At 39.3% G+C, this 26,398-nt stretch overlaps 1 long non-coding RNA gene across 1 annotated transcript in view; it reads right to left on the bottom strand.

Annotated features, from left to right (window-relative positions):
• LOC134297400 (uncharacterized) overlaps positions 1-6,987 on the bottom strand; it is a 48,909-nt gene extending 41,922 nt beyond the window's left edge. The window contains exon 1 of the long non-coding RNA XR_010004122.1: positions 6,239-6,987. This is a non-coding gene — a long non-coding RNA (uncharacterized LOC134297400). The remainder of the gene's footprint in view (positions 1-6,238) is intronic.
• Between the last annotated feature and the right edge of the window lie 19,411 nt (positions 6,988-26,398).

Genomic DNA, 26,398 nt, shown 5'->3' with positions numbered 1-26,398 from the left:
CATCGTTCCATCCAGTGTTGTGGGCCAGCACTCGGAACTCGGCTATGTACTGGGACAAGGGTCTGTCCCCTTGGGAGAGGCGCCGGAGTTTGTGGCCGGCTGCCTCCAAATTGTCCTCGATTCCCCAGGTCTCCTTAAGGTGGTCCAAGAAGTGTTGCGCTGACCTTAGATGTGGGGAGGCTTGGTCGAACAGTGCCGTCGCCCAGTTGGCCGCTGGCCCGTCTAGGAGACTGTAAACCCACGCCACCTTGATGTCTTCTTGGGGAAACTCGGCAGCACGGGCCTCTAGATAAGCCTGGCATTGACGACGGAAAACATGAACCTTAGAAGCTTCTCCAGAAAACTTGGTTGGCAACGCCATGGCCGGGAGACGGATTCCGCGTTCCTTCAAACCCTTTATTTCCCCATCCTGCGCATTGAGCTTATCACGGATCCGGTCCACCTCATCCTTGTCGATGGTGTAGCTGATCGGTTGGCCACCCGGCCCGGCTCCGGTAGACATTCTGGCCTAGGTTAATTGGTGCTTAGGGTGGCGGAGTCAAACTGTCAGGACCCAGGCAGCAGAGCACCAATAACCATACACAGAGGCCAGAATCTATCTAATATCTTTATTAAGGAAATATGTAAAGTTAATAAAAGCAAGCGTATGAATTAGTCCAGGAGTAGACCTTTCAGGAAAGGTCAAAATTAGTCCAAAGAAGCAATGTCCAATATGAAATATTAAGGTCCAAAGTTGTAATCTAATAACCGAAACACTCACTTTGCCAGGCAAAGTGAGGGGAGATGACAAGGTCTTTTAGTCCATGAACTTGAATGAGGCTAGGAAGTAACTTGATTCTTGGAAAAACAAGGCTTGGATACAAGGCAGCAAGGAACGAGGAGCAAGGACAAGATCCGTGGTATTTACTTGGCAAAATCCGGGAAACAAGGCAAGGCTGGGTCTTGGAAAGCAAGGCAAAATCCGTGGAAGAACAAGGCTGGAAAACGAAGGCTTGAATCAGGAACAAAGGCTTGGAAGCGGAGTAGCTGTCCACACACACTACTCCAGTTGCTGACGAATTGACTCCGCAAGATCCCTCCGGGAGCAAGGAACCTAAATAGGCCTTGTTTTCCCCACCAGAGAACACTTCTCTGGGGAACCAGAAACGAAAGTCAATCTCTGTGTCCAGATGTATGACTCCCTAAAATTTCTCATGGGAACAGGCTTTAATCATCTGAATGCTTTGCTGCTATTCTCAAACTCCTGCGATTAGCCTGTTGCACTCCTTTCTGCTGGAGAATGTAATTACGGCGCGAAAAAGGGGGAGAACTCGACTCCGGGCTTGTTTGGGAGATTTCTGGAAGACAAGCCTCCTGCAGGTGCAAAGGCTCAATTTCTGGCTGAAATGGTTCCCTTTCTGGCTGAAATGGAGGAAAACCCAAGTTCTCCTCTTCGTCAGTCACAACAGCACTAGGAATGGGACTACATGGCCCATGAGTCATCACAGACCTGAAGCTATATGGGAAAACGGAAACTGAAATCCAGTCTCTGACCAACACTGTCCGAATTTTTAGCACTGATATCAACATGGAGTTTGGTTTGGACAAATGTTCGACAGTGGCATTGAAGAAGGGAAAAATCATTGAAAGTGAGGGCATAAATATGCCCAATGGCCAAACAATAAAGTGTCACCAGCCAGAGGCCTATAGATATCTGGGCATATTACAGCTGGACAACATCAAGCATGAACATGTGAAAACTGTGGTCAGCAAAGAATACACACAAAGGGTCAGAAAAATTCTCAAAAGCAAGTTCAATGGAGGCAACACCATCAAGGCCATAAACACCTGGGCCATACCTGTCATAAGATATACTGCTGGCATTATAAATTGGACACAGGCGGAACTGGACAATTTGGACAGAAAAACAAGAAAACTCATGACCATTCATCATTCACTGCACCCTCGCAGTGATGTTGACCGGCTATATCTGCCTAGAAGATCAGGGGGCAGAGGACTCTTACAAGTAAAACAAGCAGTCAAAGAAGAAGAACATGCCCTGGCAGAATATGTCAAGCAAAGTGAAGAACCTGCTTTGATTGAAGTCAAAAATCAGAAACTCCTCAAAGCACAGCAGACAAAAAACCAGTACAAGAAAACCGCACTACAAACTAGAGCTGACAGCTGGCACAACAAAACACTGCATGGAAAGTTCCTTGACAAAATTGAAGGAAAAGCTGATAAGGAGAAGACCTGGCTCTGGCTCACGAATGGGACCCTGAAGAAGGAGACAGAAGGCGTGATCCTTGCAGCCCAGGAGCAAGCCATCAGAACAAATGCAATTAAGGCCAAGATTGAAAAATCAGCTGATGACCCAAAATGCAGACTGTGCAAGGAAACCGACGAAACCATTGATCATATCCTCAGCTGCTGTAAGAAAATCGCACAGACAGACTACAAACAGAGGCACAACTATGTGGCCCAAATGATTCATTGGAACTTATGCCTCAAGTACCACCTCCCAGCAGCAAAGAACTGGTGGGATCACAAACCTGCAAAAGTATTGGAAAATGAGCACGCAAAGATACTGTGGGACTTCCGAATCCAGACTGACAAAGTTTTGGAACACAACACACCAGACATCACAGTTGTGGAAAAGAACAAGGTTTGGATCATTGATGTTGCCATCCCAGGTGACAGTCGCATAGATGAAAACAACAGGAAAAACTCAGCCGCTATCAGGACCTCAAGATTGAACTTCAAAGACTCTGGCAGAAACCAGTACAGGTGGTCCCGGTGGTGATGGGCACACTGGGTGCTGTGCCAAAAGATCTCAGCCGGCATTTGGAAACAATAGACATTGACAAAATCACCATCTGCCAACTGCAAAAGGCCACCCTACTGGGATCTGCACACATCATCAGAAAATACATCACACAGTCCTAAACACTTGGGAAGTGTTCGACTTGTGATTTTGCGAAACGAAATCCAGCATATCTATCTTGTTTGCTGTGCCATACAACGTCGTTGTGTTGATAATAATAATAATAATAATAATAATAATAATAATAATAATAATAATGAAATGCTAAGCTAGATGTCGCAGCCATAATTTCTGTAATTCTCAAAATGGGAATTGAAAACTAAATCACTCACTGGTAGGATTGCTGGTACCAAGCTATAGCTAAATATACATACTGTAACAACAACAGAAAACCTCAAAGGGCAGTTTCTATTTCTGAAAACATAAAGGATGGCTGCAAGTCAAATGTTTGTCTGTTGCCTTCTGTGAAGCACACAGGTTCCTGCATATATTTTAATCTTTTATCCAGAATGTTACAATGGCCAAGGCAGAACTAGCTATTTTCAGCATGTAAAAAACATCTTGTGCCTGCATGAACATAGCTTTTTGGAAAATGTGTTAAACCTGAAAGATTACATGATGCTTGTTTTTAAACTGACATAATGAAAGCAATTATCTAGTTTGTCTGCTTTTGAAGTAAGTATAAATTGCAAGCTTAACTTTTAACTGGAGGACACTTTTAATCTATATTTGGGTTGCCTAAATGAGTTTCTAGAATACCTCAAAAGTAAAGTCATTTACATGCAATTATATTGTATTTAAGGTTATGAATGTATTAACCCCAATAATGAAATTCAAAACACACACCCTCCTTATATCAAGGCATGCTTTTTCAAAATGCTGATAGCTTCAACTGGTTTAACCCCAGTGCTCTTCAGGATAATGTCAGTGTCAGATTTCTTCTGCATTCATTTTATTCACCATTTTATGAAGTGTGTGGTTGCCTAGGAGCGATTGTACTCAATCTAATATTTGTTCTCCAAAATTCAACCATATTTTTTTGTCATGCTTGGTCAGTAAGAGATGCTTGAAGATTTGTCCATCCTATTGTTCACAATTATCTCTGGGGCTCATCTACACCGTGCACATTAGCTCAGTGTAAATCTGGTCCAGAATATTCTGGAGTTTCAAGCACGCTCTGAATCATCGTCTGACTTTGACTGAAGCAGGGCAAGTCAGTTTAAAGTATTGTAAATAAAGCTAGCAGTCCATTCATGGTGAATAATGGGTTTGGGGCCCATGTCGACAAGCCCTAATGAATATGCAATACATGTGTAGGAATCAGCTGAATAATGCCAAGTCACTAAGGAAGTATACTTTGGACTTCTCAAAATAGATGTGCTGCAAAATTGAAACTATGTCATCATTATAGTGCAGTGGTGGTTAGAGTATGGAGGGATGGGTGTGATGTTTTGTGATGTGTGCCATCGAAAGCTTTTAATTTTGTTGTACAATTAACAATGACAATATAGTTATTCTATTCTAGTCTGTTCTGGAGATTAGGAACTCTTGACAAAATACTTGTTTTCCTAAGTAATAGTTAACCTTCACCAGATTTGTTATCTCAGGTGGACTTCACCACCATCACACTTTCTGTAAATTTGTGGGTTTACACATGAGCTCATGCATATGCACATGGACACACACAGAGGGTAAGAGGGAGAGTGTCCTTCTAAATATAGAATATCTGGCTGATGGATAAAAAAGATGAAACCAATTCATCTGATGTTCTTGCAACAAAGAAGCAGCTATTGTCGTCTTGCTATGTAATTTACAAAATGTGTATTATTTGTGGGGAAAAATCTCTCTCAGAACTGACAAAATACTGGCTGGCTGAGATATGATTTGTGACTTCGTATGTGTCATTTTCTTGGTCATGTCAGATCAAATTCAATATGTTCCTCCATAATGCCCCCTCCCCAAACTAGTTATCTGTTTTCTTAACAGATGTCCCTCCTTATAAACCTATATATAAGAATACGGAGAATGAGGAATATCCAGGCAGCTTGTGGGAATTGTCAAGATTTTTAGCCTTCTCTACCAAAAAGGTGCTGGTGCCTTACCAAACAACAAAACCCAGGATTCCATAGCATTGAGCTATGACAGTTAAAACGGTATCAAACTCCATTAATTCTAGAGCGGGACATGCACCTTTAGGACGTCATCACATTTGACAATTTCAGTGTTCTAGGACGCTTCCAGGATGCTGAGAGGGTGGAACTTGTCAGATCCCAGCAGACAACACACAACTACTTCCTGTGGGGCTATATCCTTCCAACGTCAAGGAAGCATTCTAGGTGGACAGCAGGGGAAAACATCACCCTGCACCCACATCAGCTCTGCACCCACATCCCATGGGGGAAAGCATTGCCACCCAGCTTACCTCTTCCACGTTGCTCAGTTTTTGTCATTGAGAACATGGGAAGCGCCGATACAAGTGATGTAGGTCATGCAGTGATTATTTTCTCCACTGCCCACCAGATTCACCACACCGCATGGCAAATCCCCCTCCTATCACCCACTTTTTGGAACTCAATGTGATGAGGTCCCAAGCTTCAGGTCATTTGAGTGTTTAACAGGCAAAAGCTACATTGAACTGAAGCCAGAAGGAAATGGATAATGATTACAAATCAAAAAGTAATGGGAGCAATGTGTTTTGGGGAAAGAGTTTTGTATGTCACTCTTTGGGCTCTAACCCATATTGAGGCAGATTAGACATTCTAGTTTCCCAGAGAAATGCTTTGCTATTGAAGACACACAGAAATAGACCTAGTACATAAACATTTTAGAATGTTATTTGAAGAACTGTAAATATTGTCCTTGGTTTAGAAAGGACACAAGATCCCCATGAAAGTGAAAAACTATGAAAAAAATGTGTGTGTGTGTGTGTGTGTGTGTGTGTGTTTTGTTTTGTTTTTTTACTTGAGAGAATACCTTTCTAGGAATCTTTAGGTCCTCTAGCAGGACTCAACAATTAACTTCCAGAGGAAGACGTAGAGATTCCTAGAGAAAATATTTTAATCAAACCCAGAGCTAGCCAAATCCACAAGATTCAAACCCACAAAGCATCTTTAAAACATGGTATGGTTACACATCATTTTTTTCAAGACAAGCCATTCACCTCATGTGAACCTATGTTCCTTGACTTGTTGGATATTGCAGAATAGCCTTGACTCTGGCCACGGAAGCACTCCTTTGCTTGTTGAACATTTTTATATCCCATGCATGACAGTTGAATTCTAATTTATGGATAAAAAATATTACAAATTATGCTGGTTTTTTAATTGCCTGGATATGCCTCAATTTTTGTATTTAGCAAAGTAATAGGACACACTCATAAACTTTGTGGGTTAACTATGGCTTAACAAGTCTAAGAGCAGAGGTTGAGAAAATTACCTTTTGGGACTATAACTCCTCAAATCTCCGACCACTAGAGACCATGTTGATGCCAATAGCTGGTTTCTAAGATCTGTGACTCGAAGAGGCAACTTTTCTAAGTGCTGCCCTTAGAACAGAATAGAATAAATCCAAATTTTAAAGGGTCAGAGCAGGCAGGCTTCAAGTCTGGGGGAAAGAGAGTTTATGATGATGAGTTTGGGCAGCAGTGTACTCTGCCCCGTTGCATGAATGAACAGCTTCAGATGTCTTTTTGCTGACTGTGCGCTGCGTCAGCCATCTCTGATTAGGTTAGTCAGGCAAGGAGCTGGGATCTTTTGGTCTGCGCAATAGATCTCTCACATTTAATGAGTGAAAACAGATGCACAGGGTGAATGCCTCAGTTTACTTTTCCTATTTGTGTCATTGTTTTGTTCCTTTAAAGAAAAAAAAATAGGACAAATAATCACATGCCCTGCCAATGTGTTTATTTTAAATTAACTTGTCACTTGTACACATTAGAAAAGTAGCCAGAAAGGGAATGTTTACGACCCTCTGAACCTTTATTTTCAATGCCCCAAATAATGAGGAGGGTAACGCATGACCATTTACTTGGCAGTTTTTCCTTCCCTGCTATTTAAACACTTTGCTCTTCTGTCCAGTGCTTGAAACACAATCTGTGAAAAGAACTGAAATAATTCTTTCAACTTTCCTATGGCAACCTTATGCCAGTGTTTATCTTTGCACAACTGTGGGTTCTACTTTCCATGTTTACAGTACCCATGGCAATAGACGGCATGTCAAATAAAATGCTATGTCCTTGAGTCATGCTTCATGTAAATGAAAAGAAACACCATTTATTTAAAGTTTCTGTTTGTCCATCCACCCAGATATTAAAAAGTATGTTTGTTGCGGATTCCAGATAATCAAGATTTCCTCATGAACTCTGAATTTCTAGCAATAATTTTAAAGAAACTTCTTCCTGGCAGAAAATCATAGTCATGGCAATACAGAACTTAGAAGTAAGAACTTACTAGTCACAGTTAGAACTCTATCCTAAAGTGGAGGTGGGGAAGCATATTACCATGACATTATGTCCCATAGTTTTATAAAGGATATAATTCTGTTTCTCATTCCTCCTCACACGTGTCTTTTCTTGCTAGTTTTACTGAAATTACCTGTTTTCAGATTTATCCCACAAACCAGTGTAGTCCCTGAGCACTCCCTTTTAAAATAAAAAACCTTGGGAAAAAGCTTATGGGATATTTGACTTTACCCTCAGATCCCGTTACTCTAGAGTAGACCCAAGCAGCTGATTTTAAGTATGACATCACTTGAGGGGAAACCTGACTTTCCTCTTGGATCCAGCAACTCTACAGTACACCCAAGCATCTGATCTTAAACCAGACACTACTTGAGAGAAAACCTGACTTTAAAAATTACCATGCCAAGGTCATGAAGCAAGTTCTTGGAAGAGAAATGCCAATGCTTGGTAGCAGACTGCCCAAAAGAACATCCCTGTTCATTGTCATTGAAATGATTCAACCTGGCCAAATTGGACATCTCCTATCCCACCTATTTGTGGGTATTTTCTCCAGTTATATCCCAGTTCCTGAGTCTAGAAGACGATTTCTGACCGTTTTCTTTTCCCCTCACTTTTTTTTGGACTGTTTCAGATGTTTCCCTAATGAAGTATGACGGAGCTGACTGGAAACTCCCCTGCGTGGTGGAAAGGGGTCCATCATAAAATGTACCTTTAATGGATTCTAAGTCAGTGGTTCTCAGCTTGAGGTCCCCAAATGTTTTTGGCCTTCAACTCCCAAAAATCCTAACAGTTGGTAAACTGGCTGGGATTTCTGGGAGTTGTAGGTCAAAAACATCTGGAGACCCCCAGGTTGAGAACTACTGTTCTAAGTGTTTAGATACATCGGGGGAGGGGGGGGAATCCATTTGAAAATATGGATGGAAACAATATCATTTTAGTGGTAGTTCTTTCCAGCTACCCTTAAAAGCAATTAATATTTTTAATGCTATTTTAATGTATTTTACAGGGATATTTTACATTTTTAACTCTAATGAGAGCAAGAAGCCATACACTGAATAATGGAACAAGTTATTTATTGAACCTTGTAACACTGTGATAGTAATAGTATGTGAGCACATCAACAAAATAATACAAATTAATTATTCCTAAAAAGTTATTTTACAAGCACTGATTACATTCAGGTTTCAATCACGAGCCAATTATGCTACCTGATTGGCCAATAAAAGAGAATAAATGCATAAGAAAGCTCTCTTCACTCTGTTAATACCAGCTGGTTTTGAGATAGAATTTAGGTATTTTTTCTTTTTAGGGATTTTTTTTGTTGCTGTTCATTACATTTTCATGGTTATTCTTTCATGCTTATTTCCTCTTTGGGTAATTTTTTTAAAAGTAAAGTTGTGCATGAAGAACAGAGTAAACAAGTTCAACTGTCCAGTCACACCAAACATGGTTCAGCACCTCTGAGCAGCCACACTAGGGGTCCCCTGTGTCACAACTGTCACCGATCATGACATACCACTAACCTACTCCTTGATGCTTTGGATGATGACACTCAGAGCACCATAACACTGAGGGAGATGGGGGGTGGAGGTGGAAAGCTCACCTCTTGCTCTGTTGGTGCAAGAAAAAGAAGATAGGGGGCATGTCACGGCAGCGACAGCTACAATATGGAGGGGGTGACAGAGAACTGTAATCCCATGTCAGTGGGCTGCCTGAACTTTGGGCATGTGGGATGGCTGTGAAGGCAATGACTGAAGATTCTGGTTAGGAATCAGGCCAACTTTCTTCACTGGCCCAGAAATCAGGTTTTCTCCCAACTTACTGTAGTTTAAACAGGGGGAATGCCATGTTAAGGCAGTCTTGCCCCAGGTTAGTATTTAACTGACATAAAGCTGATCCACTTACAAACCGACCTAAGTGGTCAATGTAGATTGGTGGTTCTTAACCTGTGGGTCTCCAGATGCTTTGGCTTTCGACTTCCAGAAATCCTAACAGCTGGTAAACTGGCTGAGATTTCTGGGAGTTGTATGCCAAAACACCTGGGGAGAACCACTGGTGTAGATGAACTTTTGTTTTGGTAACATTGTTCCTCAAAACATTTAGATAATTATATTTCTCTTCATACAAGGACCACTATGACCTTGATAGCTGTTTTCTTTAAGAATTCAGTGTTCACTCTGTTCTTCATGCATTAAAGACATTACATATTAAAGGCATTATGAACCATATTAAAGGCATTTGTTTTTCTCTACATTTCCCATGTCCATTATTGAGTGACACAGACTGAATGTCTCATGCGTATTGGATTAGCATAATTTCCAGTTCAGTTATAATTTCTGAAATGGCTTATTTTTGAAAGAGTAAATAATCATATGCATTACTGTCAGGACCAGTCCTACCATTAGATAGAATGAGGTGGCTGACTCAGGCAGTAGGTGTGCCGTGCCATAAAAGATTTGCAAATGACAGTTATTTACTTGACTGTGTGTGTATGTGTATGTGTTACTGTTAGGGAAGAGAAGAGGTGCTCATGAGATTTTTCTGTCCAATCTTTCAAAATTATTTGGTTGGCTTTGGATGCTATCCATCTTGACCTGATTCATCAAATCCCATAAAGTTTCATAGACATAGAGCTATAGCATTGGTCTGTGCTTAACAACAAGAGTAAAAACTATGTCATCAGAAGGTAAGGAAAGTTCTTTATGTTATGCTTTGAAAGTTACCTGGATTGTAGTGCCTCCAGATGCTTATAATAAATAAGCTCAGTATTTACAAACATTAGAGCACATTTTCTTCTTGGGTCCTTTAGCCTTTTAATCATAAGATATGTACCACTGTAAACATTAATGGATACAATATGGAATTTATTTAAGGTTTCTTAAATGAGTAGTAAAGGTACTACTCATTTCCCCTGACATGAAGTTGGTGCTCATCTACATTTCTAAGTCGAAGAGCCGGCATTGTCCGTAGACACCTCCTGGGTCATGTAACTGGCATGACTGCATGGAGCTCAGTTAACTTCCTGCCAGAGCGGTACTTATTGATGTTTTTGAACTGCTAAGTTGGCAGAAGCTGAGGCTAACAGCGGGCGCTCATTCCGCTACCCAGATTCAAACCACTGACTTTTTGGTCAGCAATTTCAGCAGCTCAGCAGTTTAACCCACTGCGCCAGCGGGGGCCTCTTCTTAATTGAATAGGTCTTATTAAAGTACTTGTATTATTAATTATTATCATGTCAAGGTAAGGTTTCAGGAATGTGTGATCTTTAAAATACTTGCAGAATACTCATAAGGTTTTATAAATATTTGCAAGGGAAATTTACAATTTTGAGAGTACGTGTGAGAGGAAAAAAGCTAGACAAACTTAAGTATTTGCCAAAATAGTTTCAATTACAATTACAGTTTCTTTGCTTTTCTCTTTATAAGAAATAACTTGTTGCTTTCTTTTTGTATTTCACAAATTGAATTTTACAAGCTACTTTCCTGTGGAACAAATCACAATCTCCACACATCCACCTTCATTGCCATAACATTCAAAAAGGAGCACAAGGTACCAGCAAGATGCACAATGTGTGCCAGCACAGGAACAATGTGATATTTTATCTCCACCATTCAGTGTATAAATAAAGAAAGAAAAAGAACCATGCAATTGTACCACAAAAGGGGTGGAGTTACAAAGCTTAAATAAGTTACAATCACAGTGAAATGAAGAGCTTGTCTAATGTCTACACTAGTTCTAAAATCTGAAGTGGATGAAAAGTCACCTGGATGTCCAAACAATTTCTAGGGACTTCTTGTTCTCAGTGCAAGTTTAGCCAGAGTGAACTTGTTTAGCTCTGAACTAAGCAAAGTCAAGTAAGCCTATACCATCAAACCTGCGCTGCCTCCCATTACAGTAGCTTGAGGGCATCACTGGGTGCCTTTGCTGCCTTTGGTAACATCCGCAAAGGCGACCATGTACTCAGAGAGAAGTGGGCAGGCAGAGGTTTGTCTTATGAATAGTTTGTGAATAGTCTTTGAAAATCGACTGTTTTGAGAACTTTCTTGCAACAAGAAGAAAATTATAAATGTATTTGTTCATGCCTATGAGAACTAAATTTACCATGATCTACATCCATTAAAACAGTGGTTCTCAACCTGGGGTTCCCAGGTGTTTTGGCCTGCAACTCCCAGAAATCCCAGCCAGTTTACCAACTGTTAGGATTTCTGGGAGTTGAGGGCCATAAACATATGGGGACCCCAAGTTGGGAACGAATGCATTAGAAAAATCATATGGTGAGAAATTGACATACATTCTTACCAGAGATGTAACAACATTCACTGAATGGTAGGAAACATGTTAGGATTTTTGTAAAATATGCTGTTACACAGAAAGCAAGTCTGAATTTCTTCCTCCTCTCATTACTATTTTTTTAAAAACAACAACAACAACAACAACAATAATAATATTTTGTAGTTTAGGCTATTTACTTCTTAGGCTCCTTCTACACTGCCATATAAAATCCAGATTACCTGCTTTGAGCTGGATTATATGACAGTGTAAACTCATATAATCCAGTTCAAATCAGATAATGTGGATTATCTACTTTGATAATCTGAATTATATGGCAGTATAGATCCAGCATCAACTATCATTTTACGCCTCTGTAGAAAGGGGCTATATTTGCTGAAAGTGAACAGAGTTCAGAAGTCAAAGGAGTGTAGCTGTGTAGCCTGCTGTGATGTGGAAACACAAGGCGAAGTGCATTTAGGATCTGTCTACCACCATGCCTGCCTCTTTCTTCACTGACACTTGGAGGTGGAAGATTGAGCATCAATCTATGATTCACTTGCTGAGCAATGGCTTACGTATTTGTTCTGGATCAGGCTTATCACCTCTTAACTTCCTGTAAGTTCTCTTTAGACCTGACATAGGACATTCTTTTGTAGGCTCTTTAGATGATTTCTGTCAGCATCAGTGCTGACAGCTTGGTTCATATCATTTTGCATCCTGCACAGTATGCCAGACATAACTTGCATCATTCCAAGTTATTGTGGAGGAAAATGGTGGATGTCACTACTAAAGAATGCTTGCAAAAGATCTGGAAAGTATCACTCGCAGGTGTTTTCTCAAAAGAGATTGTAATAGTGTCCTTTAATCTTCTCAAATCTTTGTTTCTCTGTGTAATTTAACTCATTTGTAGATTTTTCTATCTAGTTCTCCCACTACTTTTCTTTTAGCCATGATTTCATATTCAAATGCTGGTGTACTTGAGGAAGAAACAAGCTGTCAAATAGTGACACATTCAGGACCAACTGGCCATTATGTACCCCCTGTATAATAACCAACCCACATTGTGGAAACTGGATATCATATTTTATGGGGCTGAAATTCCTATTTTTGGTCTTTGCAGAACCATGAGGTTTAATCCTTCTGCAATATATCACCCTCCAGTATCCATGCAAGGATTTCTTTTTGTCATACAGAAGTGTCAAGTTGTTGATGGATTGAAATGTCCTAGTTCCTCAGTTCAAGAGTTCTTGCATCTTTTATCCAGACAGTTCTTTTAAGGGACGTTAGTAATATTGGAGAGAAATATTACAATATGTAAGACTTGTGTCTCCAACAAAGAACATATATTTAGATCGACCAATAATACTGGCATTAATGCCACTGTGTGTAGACTACGGGGTTGAAAAATAAAGTTGTTTCAGCTCACTTAAGGAGGTAGTCTCTAAATCATCTGGAGACTTCTGTCTGGTAATGACAGCATGTTTCTGCCAATTATATGAGACAAATAAAGTCAAGGCAGTGTGTGAAGTCTTGAAACAATGGCACAGCTGCTCCTGCTCCTCAAAGCTGAATCCAACCACACCTTGCAAGAAAAGGAATGCCACACACAAACCCAGTTTTAGCAATGGCCCTATCATGGGAAGATTAAGGTAATATCATCCACCAAACCAATTATTTCTCCTTATTTTAAAGAGCATTTTATAGAGAGGAATTTTCCTGACTAGGAATGAACTTGATTTGATATATATGGCCATTTTACCATTTGTGCTTTATCCTGAGATGGAGGACAATAACACTAAGTCCAAGTTCTAAAATTACCTAACTCGATTACTTAATTACCATTTTCTTAAAGATTAATCTGTATTTGGAATAGAAGATTTGCTTACTGGAGAAATATATCAGTATGGTTGCCAGTTGGTAGGGCCTGAAAAAGGGGCTACCCTTGGAGCAGGAATGAGGATTTTCACTCTTTAAAATCTCCGAGGTTTGGGAGGGAGTGCCCTCAGGATGGCCTTCCAGTTATGATCAGCCAAGAAGTGCAGTCAAAGAATTTTGGTGGCCTTCAGGATCCTTGATTCCCGTATGTCTTTGGAGGTGGTGAGAGGAAGTGACACCTGGCCTAGGGACTGTTCTCACTAGGTAGCTAATATACCATGAGTAAAGTCTTATATATTAAATCCCCTTAACTGTGTGTTTTCCTTCACAGTTTATTCCAGAAGTTCTTATAAACAAATAGGTCAGGAAATTGAATCTTTTAATACCTACTAGAGGGTGAAAAATCTCATGGCAGTAAGTCATCAGTTTTATAGGGTATTTTGTTAATAATGAGGAAAAATAATGTAATACTTTTTGCATTTTGACTCATGAGTAAAATGACTCCACAGAAATAAGAGCGTGCCTTAGGTCAGTGGCTATCAACCTGTGGGTCCTCAGGTATTTTGGCCTACAACTTCCAGAAAACCCATCCAGTTTACCAGCTGTTAGGATTTCTGGGAGTTGGAGGCCAAAACATCTGGGGACCAACATGTTAAAGAAATTGGAACAACACAGCCTAACAAAGATCCGGGACATATTGAATCCTGACAGAAAAGTAATGCAATGGGAGGAGCTAAAAATAAGTGCGGTCACGGAAATTGGCTATTGTGGAGAGGGTTATCTAAAAAGTTAACAGAATGGAAGAGTAAGGAAATCCCAGAGACAGGCCTTGATAAAATAATAAAATGGAAAGTAGAGAAAGAAAAAGGAATCATAGGATACATTTACAAAGTAATCACAGGAAAACTATAAATATAAAAAATACCTTGACAGAAATCTGGAAGGAGGAACTAAGTTGTAGTGCGTGAGAAATAGACAACTGGATAAATTCAATTAATAAAATAAAACATTTAAAGATAAAGGAAATTCAATGCAAAATCCAGACAAAATGGTATAGAACGCCTGTGCAATTAGCTCATATAACCATAACTTCCCCAAAACAATGCTGGCACAACTGTGGGAAAACCGGAACATACACCCACATGTGGTGGGATTGCGAAAAAATACAAAAGTTCCATAAAACAATTAAGACAGAAATGGAGGAGCTATATGGGATAAAAATAGACTGGAACAAGAGACCATTTTTCCTCCAGAAAATTGAAGGTGAGGGGGGAACTAAAAATGGGAACGATAAATAAATTATATGTTAGATGCAATTAAAGCCTCAGTCACCCTAGGCTGGAAGGACCAAAAGAAATGGGACATTAAAACATGGTATAAATATTTAGCAGACTACATCCTCCAAGACTACATTAGCGAAAGGAAAAGTTACTATAGAATGGGCCAAATCAGAAAGTCATGGGAGGCAAAATGGAAAGACTTAATTTACAGAATAAAGGGAAAAGACAAATATAAGGAAATAAACAAGATTATCCTCATGATCGAATAATCGTAATAAATACAGGAAATTTGCAAACTGTTCCCCGGGGAGGGGAGGGAGGGAGAAAAAGGGGGAAGAATATAAACATGTGTCACCAATGGAAAATGTTCTGAATGTTTATATAATTTTATGTAGCACTATTTACAATAAAAATATATACAGTAAAAAAAACATCTGGGGACCCGCAGGATCCACTACTGTAGGTGCAAACGTTTCCCCAGTAACAGAAACAGAAACAGTAACAGATATCTGGTCTAAATACTTGCAGTTGGTTTGGACGGGGTTCTGTAGGACCAACTTTTTTTGGTCTTTGCGGGGCTCAAAAATACAGATCTTATTTCTATCTCAACTAGGTCTACAAGTCTTTGCTTATTTTATTCTCAAATGTAAGAATGAAAAATATCAGACTTTCTTCCCACCTGATGACGTTATTAGAGCCTTTTGTGCATTTTCCAATTGTTTTCACATTTTGGATTTTCTGTTATACAAAATCCAAAAAGGGTTTTCACATAACATATAATTAGAATATAGAAGTGTATTTGTACAAAATTCAGTAGTTTTGGCTCATGATGCTGCTGGTGAAAAAACATACCTGTCTTTTCTCATGCATGTGCAAAGAATTCCACAGCATTTATGAGGCATGTTTCCATCTACTTTCTGTCAGAATGAGAAAAATTGCTCATAGTTTTCCATCTCCAATGTCAACCAGGGAAATTCTTCTCCCCTAAGACAACTTCTGGTCTGAGATCGTAATAAACAAATTCGTTCATTCACACTAAGTCTGAAATAATATAGGTTTCTTAGGAGGACTGATGAAACAAACTGAAGTCTAAGGGCAGATCTACATTTTTTGCATAACCAGGGCCAATCCAAATAAATAGATTGACAGAATCAACAAATGTGATATATCAATTGATATGTTAATTAAAAGAAAGTTAACAACTTTTTGTAAACCATATTTTCAAACATATTTACCATAAAAAAGGCAAGGTATTTGAGAATCATTGTGTTTCAGAAAGGCAGCAAATGGTTTGGGAACTAAGTCACAGTAGTAACATAGCGCCTTGTGAACACTGAATCTGAAAACATTTGTAGCTTAAGGATAAAGCATGTTGACAACAGAAGATTTATGAGTCCTTCTTTCATATGGCAAAAAGAAAAAAGGGTAATATATCTTAATCAGGGGTAGGTGGATCATGCCTTATAGAAATCATTTACCAGAGGCCCGACAGCACCTATCTTCATAAAAACAAACTTTCATTAAACACAACCTATTGGATATATGCATAAGAGACAAAGAAAACTGAATAGTTAAATTGCATGTTCTCCTTGGTAACCATAAACAAAAGGGATTATATTCCAAAATAATGGGATTGCCTTATTTTCAGAGCTACCAATAAGACTATGCTTCTGCATTCCTGGGTATGTCATATGCCATCCCTTAAAGCATTATCTTCTAATAATCACGGAATCCTGGAATCATTTTCCCATATTCTATGTGTGCTTTAAAGCAGTTCTATAAAACTGCTTTAAAACCTCTTGAGATACAGAAAGAAAAACTAACTTTAACTAAAGAAACCATGTTGTGTTCCTCAGAGAATAAATTATATTGGCCCATTGAGTTAGAAGTGAGGACAGGGAAGATGCTTCTGTGGAGGAAAATGCATTTCATTTTTTTAGCCTTCATAACTAGATGATTTTTAAAAAGTGGAATTCTAAAGTGATGGAGAAAAACAGTAAGCAAGTGGTATGTTTGTCTAAACTATCATATGAGAAAGGGAACAATGAGCAAATGCTGCCTTTTTTTTTTACAAGTTTCAAGGTTGCTCTAGTGCAAATGCCATCACATCACTATTGAAATGGGATAGAACATTTACTATTGCAATTTTACTTTAGGAGAATAAAAGAGTCTTCTATTAAGGAAACATTAGACAAAACGTACTCACAAATTATCATTGGGGGGCATGACTTTTACCTCTAATAATAACAACAACAACAACAACAACAACAATATCCTCAGCTGAAAATCGCACAGACAGACTACAAACAGAAGCACAACTATGTGGTCGAAATTATTCATTGGAATTTATGTCACAAGTACCATCTGCCAGTAGTAAAGAACTGGTGGGATCACAAACCTGTAAAAGTATTGGAAAATGAACACCCAAAGATATTGTGGGACTGTTGAATGCAGTCTGACAAAGTTCTAGAAAACAATACACCAGACCTCATAGTTGTGGAAAAGAAAAAGGTTTAGATTATTGATGTCGCCATACCAGGTGACAGTCGAATTGATGAAAAACAACAAGAAAAACTCAGCTGTTATCAAGACCTCGAAATCGAACTGTAAAGGCTCTGCCATAAACCAGTACAGGTGGTCCCGGTGGTAATCGGCACACTGGTTGCCGTGCCAAAAGATCTCAGTCGGCATTTAGAAACAATAAATATTGACAAAATTACGATCTGTCAACTGCAAAAGGCCACCTTACTGGGATCTGCATGAATCATCCAAAAATACATCACACAGTCCTGAACGCTTGGGAAGTGTTCGACTTGTGATTTTGTGATACGAAATCCAACATATCTATCTCATTTGCTGTGTCATACTATGTCTTTGTATCAATAATAATAATAATAATAGTAATTTATTTGTATTCCACTCTATCTCCCCAAGGGGACTCAAGGAAGATTCCAGCAAACACAAACACAAGGCAAACATTCAATGCCTAGAAACAACAAATGCAGATAAAGGTAAAGTCTCCCCTTCCGGCTCTGAGTAGTGGTGCTCATCTCTGGCTCTGGGGATTGGTGCTCATCTCCATTTCTAAGCTGTTGTCCATAGACACCTCCTAGGTCATGTGGCCGGCATGAGTGCATGGAGCGCCATTTATCGTCCCGCTGAAGCGGTACCTATTGATCTACTCACATTTGCATGTTTTCGAACTGCTAGGTTGGCAGATGTAACACCCCTAGACTGCGTGAGCACTGGAAACCAACACAGAGGCCAATAAACAATCTAATATCTTTATTAATGCAATAAAAGAATAAAACAAAAGTATGCAAAGTATATAGTCAAGCAATTGTCCTTTGAGGAAAGATCAAAAATAGTCCAAATAAATGAAGTTATATGTCCAGTATTAGAGTCCAAAGTCTACAATCCAATAACCGAAACACACTCAAACTCTTTGGAAGTTTGAGTGGGGAAAGAGCAAGGATTCACCGGGAGATTCTTGAAGTAAAGTCCAGACAAGGATTCGAGGCTAGGCAAGGTAATTTGTGGTGGATCTGAAATGCAGTCCAAACTTGAACAGGAGTGAAAACGCAACTCCCGGTCTACTTGTGAGTAAGCGCACCGAAGGGCCGCTTAGGAGCTAGGAAACAAGGGACGATGTTCTTCTTTGATTAGTCATGTTGACACCGCGATAGGGAAAGCTCAGTACAGAACTTTTATGGAAGTTCAAGAGCTTCCCCCAACAGGTGTTTAACTCCCCAATTCTTCCCAGAGAAAGTAGCTGTTTCAACATGCCTGCCTCCCCGAAACTTCCCAAGGAAAACGGTTTAATTACAATCGTCTCTCTCCGCTAATTTCGCACTTCGTCTCAGAAACTGCTTATGGGAGCGATTGTGATGCCCCATGGGCCTCGGAGTCCTGACCTCAGTGCCATCATGGATCATGATGATGAAAACATGGGATTTTTGCTGTCTCAGCAAGAGACCGTGCCATTCCAGATGCCTTTTGTGGACAATTCTTGCCAAGAACTCATTAAAACAGACCTTGAACAAGTTCTTCCCAGCGCTTCTCCCCCCTTCGCGAGACGGGAATTCTTTGAGGCGAGCCGGTTCCACAGAGCGCAAACAAGGAGAAGCGCGAGATTAGTAGCCAGACAGGGCGCTAATTAGCTAGTTTCCCCTGGGAGCTTTCAGGGAGGAACGCATCTGGATGAAGATGTGTTTCGCTTCTGTTTCCCTTGGGAAAAGAAGCTCTGGACACCTGTTTGCAAGAAGATTTGAAGTTCCTTAAAAGCTTTTCGCATGGGCAAATCTGCGCGGAGTCAACGTGTCAGTTGAAGGATTAACTTCGGTTCTAATTAAGTGTGGACTGCGTTTTGGGTCCGCTATGTCTAGTCTCTCCGTGCCTTGCCTTGCCGTGTTCTTGACCGGTCACCGTGTTCCCAGCCTTACATCTTGTGCCAAGTACCCAGTCTTGTCTTCAGTTCCTGCTTTGGACTTACTTTGAACTCCAGTAAAACTTTGGACGCTTTCCCCACTCTAACTGCTTGGAAGTTGAGTGTGTTTCGGTTTTGGAATTACAACTTTGAACTCTAATATTATATACTGGACAATATATTTCTGGACTATATTTGACCTTCCCTGAAAGGTCTATTGCTGGACTATATTCTCTACTTGTTTTTATCTTACTATAATATTTCCTTAATAAAGATATTAGATTGTTATTGGCCTCCGTGTGTTGGTTCTTAGTGCTCCGCTGCCAGGGTGTGACAGCGATGTGTTTTGAGAAAGGACTACCTATCAAACACAACACTTTCCGGGGAACCAGGCTCTGTTTCAAGGGCGTCTGTAATTGGCTTTGGCACGAAAATGTCAACAGGGGACATCTGGAATGGAACAGAATCTTGCTGAGATGGGAAAAAAACCCATATACTCTTCAGTTTGATCTATGATGGCTGCGGAGTCATGGGCCAAAGGTCCCTGAGACATCACAGCAGAAGCTGGGGCTAACAGTGAGAGCTCACCCTTTCCCACGGATTCGAACCGCCAACCTTCCGGTCAGCAAGTTAAACAGCTCAGCGGTTTAATCTGTTGCGCCACCATGGACCAATAGAGTTCTTTTTTTTTCTTCGTGCAGAATTGGTCCAACACAATTTGCAGACTGGGAGAAAACAGCAAACAGTAGTCCACTGTAGTAGTAAGGTCAAGTTGTCTCATAAGCACTTTTTTCTATTTCTGGTAATAAAAATACAGGAATATATGAAAGAAACAGCAGTTTGCTCCCTTTTCATAGCATCCCAATTTAGCTGATTTGAGAACTCACAAATTTGAGTGGGCATTTTCTATATACACATATGAGTGCTCAAATGCCAGTAATAGCCAACAGACCAAAGTTAAAGCTCAAGATAAAACTAAAGTTGAACTGTTCAAAATAGAGTCAATGAAACATAACTATTCAAAGCAAGAGCCAATGAATATAGGGAAACTGAATAGTGAAGCCAATATTCAGGATACAAAAGCAGAATGGAATGTATGGTAGCAGGGATAGATCTCTAGTAAGAGTACATACTTAACTTGCTTCAAACTTCTTTCTTGTGGTCTCCAATAGAAAACATATTGGGGATAGAGCTTGGAAAGTTACTTTTTATGACTAATTATGACTTCTTACAGTATTTAAGAAGTAACTAATAATCATTGTTAGACAATGAATTACAAAGTTTAAAAAGTAATATATGGTATTGTTCTTTATCTTTCCTGGTTTTTTTTTTTTAAAAAAAATGGATTTTTAAAAGAACAGCCTTTAAGTTGTTTTAAAGGTATCTTTGAAAGTAACTGGAATGTCACTTATTACTCCAACAGAGTGATTTCATTCTCACTTGTCACTCTTCTTTTTGAAGTGTGATTTATAACACCTTTGTTGCCAACAGAAGTAACTACTCATGGGTTTGTACATTACTTGTAATGAATTTCTATCAAGCTTTGTCTAGGAATGCTCTCTTCCTTAAGCTTAGGAGAACAGCCATGAATTGTTCAGAGTAAATTAGATTTGGCTAGAATTCTCCAACTGTCTGATTGCTTAAAAGGCATGTTCAGAGCAACTAAATAAATGATTGGCAATAGAAACAAGGAAACAAGGACAGCAGGTTGATGCAATCTGGAGCATCTTCATATTCAAGCATTGTGAGAAGTGGGTGGAAAAGCATCAACAATAATTTCAGACTGAGAGATATCAAGAATAGGAAGTTTGTTTAGCTTCCCACTAGACAGGAGGCTATTAAGCTGGAAACTGATCAAAACTTCAGAAATGCCTGGAAACCTCATAGATTAGGAGATTAGTTTCCTGCTGGCTGGCTCATTAGAAAAGCCAGTTGCACTCAATATGCAAAAGTAGCTCAAGTCTGCCAGAAGAAAATTATCTTTTCCATTCACATCTGAGATGGCAGTAACTGTCCCACAAAGAGGCTGAAGCCAACAACCACCTTACTAGAACCATTGTTGATCCCCAGTTATCACTTATCATTAAATAGTTAATTTTCATTATCCCCCAACCTTAACCTCTCTTCTCTGTGAACAATTTTAGCTGCTAGATATCCAATGAATTTAGATGTCTCTGCCTTCATACTGTGAATGGACACACTTCCCACTCCTTAAATGTTACTGAATTATCTCTTCCCCCATTATTATGCAGGCTGGTTGGAGTTGAGGGAAAATGGAATCCCTGCACCTAGAAGGTCACAAAGTTCCTGCAGCCCATTCAGAAGAATTGACATGTACATTTTAGATAATTTTGTAGAGGTGGGAAACACCTTACTGCTCTTTAATCTGAATATTGCCCAATGCTTTGGATTTTCTTGACCCTATGACACATTATTTTATCTCTTTCTTCCAATTAATCTGTGTCTTGACCCACATTCTGTTTATGTATTCTGTTCTGCAAATTTGTTACTATCCAGATATCTGTAGGCAGATGCTCAGCTGAAGGGATAGTCTTTTCTAAATGCCATGTGGCCTTAAGTTAGTGTGTGGTAGAGGTCTTTATCATCAAACAAGTGAAGTCTATGAAATCGCTCTTGTAGATCACCTTTGCATTCAGATACTTAAATGCTAATTTTGTTCAATTATCTTATCTGCATTGTACCAGAGCATATAACTGCTATCCACTTGAATGAGAAGCAATTTATCTTGCCTTTTAAAACAAAGTGCAGGATGTGGTATGGAATTACAATGGCAGAGAGACAAGAAGAGAACTAACAGGTAAAATGGTTTCTTTTTAGTTTTTATTCTTCAGTAGCTTAAAAAATTAAGTATTATAGTTATTGAACTCTGATATTGATGAGCCCATCTCATCCATATTGGTGGCCCACACTCCACCTCATGATCGATATATCCCAGACCTGCTTATGTGATATTTCCTTTCCTTGCCAAGTTGTAAATTTCTCTCCTTGAAGATGGGAGAATTTTGAGGAAAACATGTGTCCCTCTTTTTCATTCCTGGTATAGAATAAGATGGTGATTTGGGTTTTAGGTTCAGATATTGCCCCTGTGAGCCAACATGACAAAGGGACATAAGTACTGTTGTGTGTAATTGTGTTTTTCCCCGCAGGGAAAGGAAATGTTTTCCCCTCACCATTACCTTTTTCTACTTACCTGCTCATGCTTGAAACATTTATAATAATTTTATTTTTGTATCCCACCACCATCTCCCCAAAGAGACTTGAGGCGACTTACATGGGAACAAGCCTGGTCAAACATAGTTAAAAATATAACACTGTAAAATTTCTAAAAGCAAACATAATAAAACAACATAAAACAACAATTCAATAAACAACCAATAGCCTGACATAGTAATCAATATAATCAATACTAAACTCGGGAGGGAGGGGGCAGGTACAATACAGTTGCAAAGACAGGGTTGATGGATAAGGTGCAGGATTCAGATGATAAATTAGGGGTAGAAGGGCAATACAATTTAGAACACTATAACTATAGGGCAGGGAACAGTGGAAAAGTGCAGGAGCAAGACATTAAGTTATGCCGGGGGGGGGGGGGAGCAAAATTTCCTTGTGAACTGTTTAATCAAAAACACAGTGTACAGGACATAGATAACACTGGCCAACACATATTTTGATGCCTCAAATGTTAGACCTGTTTCTGTGTGTATTTAATCTGCTGATTTTTAAAATTGCACCAGTTTTCCCCTATCAGCTGTATACACAACATATGCCCTATACCACTCTTCATTTGCTTGTCCATAGAAACCATGACAACCATATCCAAGAAACTAGAGCTGATGCGGTCTATCCAATATAGTTTTCTGAATCTGCACTCTAATCTCAGGAACAGCCTTCAAAACCAAGACTTTTTGTTGGGCTAAATAAATAGCTCTCTCATCTAGGATTTTGCTTTTGCATTATATATCAAAGATTTCATGATTATATGTGAAAGCACTTTCATGATTGCCATTTTGCTGTCTGCCTCCAACAACTACCATTCTTTTCATACATATACTTGTCCTTTTCCAAATAGGTTGCAAGACCGTATTATGATTACCTAAGTGATGATATTGCAGCTGTAATCCATGAAACCGCATGAGTCAGACTCAACTTTAAAACAAAAAATCACAGTTTTTCAATCAGCAACCTTTTGTCTGGGTTAAGTCTAGATGACTTCTTATTTTCTAATAGCATGTGTCCATAGTGTCTTCAGTTGATGGTGATCCTACAGATGTTCTATTCTTTCCAGAAGAGAATTGAAATTTTAACCATTCTGCTAAACGAATGGGAGAAATAGAAACTCCGTTTTTGCCTGAAGGATCATAGCTAGATATTTTTGACATCATGGGTATATTTTTAAATGAAGCTACACTCCCATTACTCTTTCCAGTATTAAATAGAAATGATAGTTTTGCAGTTTGAGTAAATGTGTTTGGGCTGGTTTCTTACATGAATTTCATTTGTTAATTTTTTAAAATGATTGCATCTTGCTTTGCTATTGTTGAAAATCACAGGGCATGGTGCATTCCCCACAGAGTGCATAGAAAGTACAAATAAGTTTTCTTTGACTCTGGTGAACCTGTCACCCTACTGGCAGTATATGCTCCACAGGGTTAGAAGAGGCCTCAGGGAAGGGCCTATAGATACAGAAGAGCTTATCTTTCTTTATGTGAAAAATAAATTACATATTATAAAAATCTCCAGGAAACAGATATGGATGTGATGGTTACTAAAGTAAAGTTTCATGAGGGTTCAACTCTCAGCATCAACTACTGGTGGATAGTTATTGTGAGGGGAAAACTTGTGTGGAATTGTATATTATAAACCTTTTCAGAGAGGGTAGTAATTGGGGTAAATTACTATTATTACACATTTAATTTCCTTCACAGCTAGGACTTAGTAATAGTTGACACCTCGAGGATGGTTTCAATGGAACTATATATGCATCACAATAAAACACATTTTAAAACGTAGTTTTATTGTTGAAGGCTCTTTTAAATGCCAATGTCAATGGGATGTGAAATGTAGCCATGTTCAAATGCATTTCATTTTTTATAAAACTAATGTTAGCACTAAGGTAGGAAATAAAAGCCTTGTTAGTTCTTAATAAAATTGCATTTTACTGCACTTTGCATCCTGCTCACAACAAGTATTATTCTGAAACCTGGTAGTTAAAGTATTTTAATAGTAAGTACTCCACAGAATACATCTGGAGTCTGTATCCAATAGCATGGAAACATAAGCACCTTAAATGTGGAACATGCTGATTACTCATCAATGCAACATAACATCTTTGAAGGAACAGAAAGAAATGGATTGAAATTAGAACTGAATGTTTTTGTAAGCAATATGTAATTATATGTTGGAGACGGAAAAGCTGCATTATACCTCATTATTAACATTGGGTAACGTAGGGCACCTTTCTTTTATATTGCTTTCAGGAAACTGACTTGCAATTGCTTCACAGGTATACAGCTTGACAAGTTTTAATTGGTTGTACATTTTTTAATTTTTGTTTTTTTTTTTAAAAAAAATGTCATTGCCACATTTTTGTCAATAATGATAACCTCTTTGGCAAAACCATGAAGATAATAGGAGAAAGCAGAAGGAGCACAATTTTTAGTTGATTTGTGCTGGAGAATGGTAGTAAAAAGAGGACTGTTGACGTCAACATTTCTTTACATGGTTCTGAGAGACTCTGACTATGTAAAACAGAATACTTGTGTATCCTATTTAACATTTGCAGATTGAACTTTTGCAGATCCTATTAATATGGTCTCTCTATGAATTTATAGGTCGTCTAGCACAACTCTATGACCAGTATCTAACAGACATTGACCATGAATTCACACTAGAAGTCCTAAAGATTCCTAGAGATAAAAAAAATCATTTTCTGTTCATGTTTTTTATTCATTTTCTCTGAGGGACCTACACCCTCAGCAATTGTGGAGGTTTGAGTATAGATGAATTTCTGAACTTTATTTTTTCAAAGGAAAATGTGATGGCAAAGGCAGAAATAGCATGAAAAGAATAGGGACTGGATCCTACACCAATGATAAAAGTGGCTGGTGAGGAAAGCTATCTGCTCTCCCTTTTCCTGTCTGATTTTCCATTCCTTGTATAATTAATATAGAACATGGCAAAAATTACCTATTTTCTTTTACGTATGCTCTTGCCTGTTGGCTAGACACAGCTACAGATGAACTGAATTCTTCCCCAGCATACACAGTACAACAATGTCTCCAAGGCACCAGAGACTTCAAGGCAAGCAGGGGCACAAGGCTTGAACTCAAGTAGGAAAGATCCCTTGGGCCAGCACCACTGGGGATCCTTTCTGTGGAGAAAGAGCATGAGTGTCTGTGGATGTGAAAGTTTCAGAAGGCTTGACATTAAATACTTGCAGAGCAATAATCCACAGTCCAAGGCCAAGTTGGTAGTCCAACAGACATGCAAACCTTAACAGAATAACACAACAGAGAAGCCAAATTTCTGTTCCATGGCCGTAAGCCAAATACAGGCAGTCCCCAACTTATGAACAAGATAGAATCTATAGATTTGTTCTTAAGTTGAATTTGTTTCTAAGTCAAAAGGGATACTTCTAAAAAAACTCAAGCCAGTTGGATGAGGAGGAAGGGAGGGAACTTGCTGACAGGCTCACTCACAGTCCTTCTCAGTCAACACTGGGATGAGGGGCGAAGGAGCCTATCACCAGCTGTTCATAAGTCAGATATTCATAACTTGAGGACTACCTGTACCAGAATATCCAGAGTACAAGGTTGATTCAGAATCTGTATTTGAGGACCAAGGTAAGTACAGGGTTCAGGAAATAAACGATAGCAAGTGTCCAAGGTCTCTAGAACGGATGTTGCAGCCAGCAATAAGGTACCAGGTTTGGATTCCTTAAATCCTAAGTCCACAGGGGTTACTTATTGCTGGCTCTCTTCTCAGCTAGTCTCAAGGACCTGCATAGCTGGGACCTCTCTCAGAAGCTGAAACAGTTGACTCTTCCTCAGCTTGCTAAAATGAACTCACTCACATTTGTTCTGCAGGCTGAGAAATAGTATCTCCTTCCATGGGTGCTGCTTCAAAGCTTGGCTGAGGGAGCTGCTGGGCACTGCTGAGCTCCAGTTTGTTCACTGAGCCTTCCACCAGCATATCCTTGTACACATTTACCAAGCTGTCCACCACAGGGGTGAGCTTGCATGATCACAAAGCCAATTTGACCA

This window comes from Anolis carolinensis, chromosome 3 (assembly GCF_035594765.1).
Source record: "Anolis carolinensis isolate JA03-04 chromosome 3, rAnoCar3.1.pri, whole genome shotgun sequence".
In the NCBI taxonomy this organism is placed as follows: Eukaryota; Metazoa; Chordata; class Lepidosauria; order Squamata; family Dactyloidae; genus Anolis; species Anolis carolinensis.
This window is presented reverse-complemented; position numbering and strand designations above follow the sequence as displayed.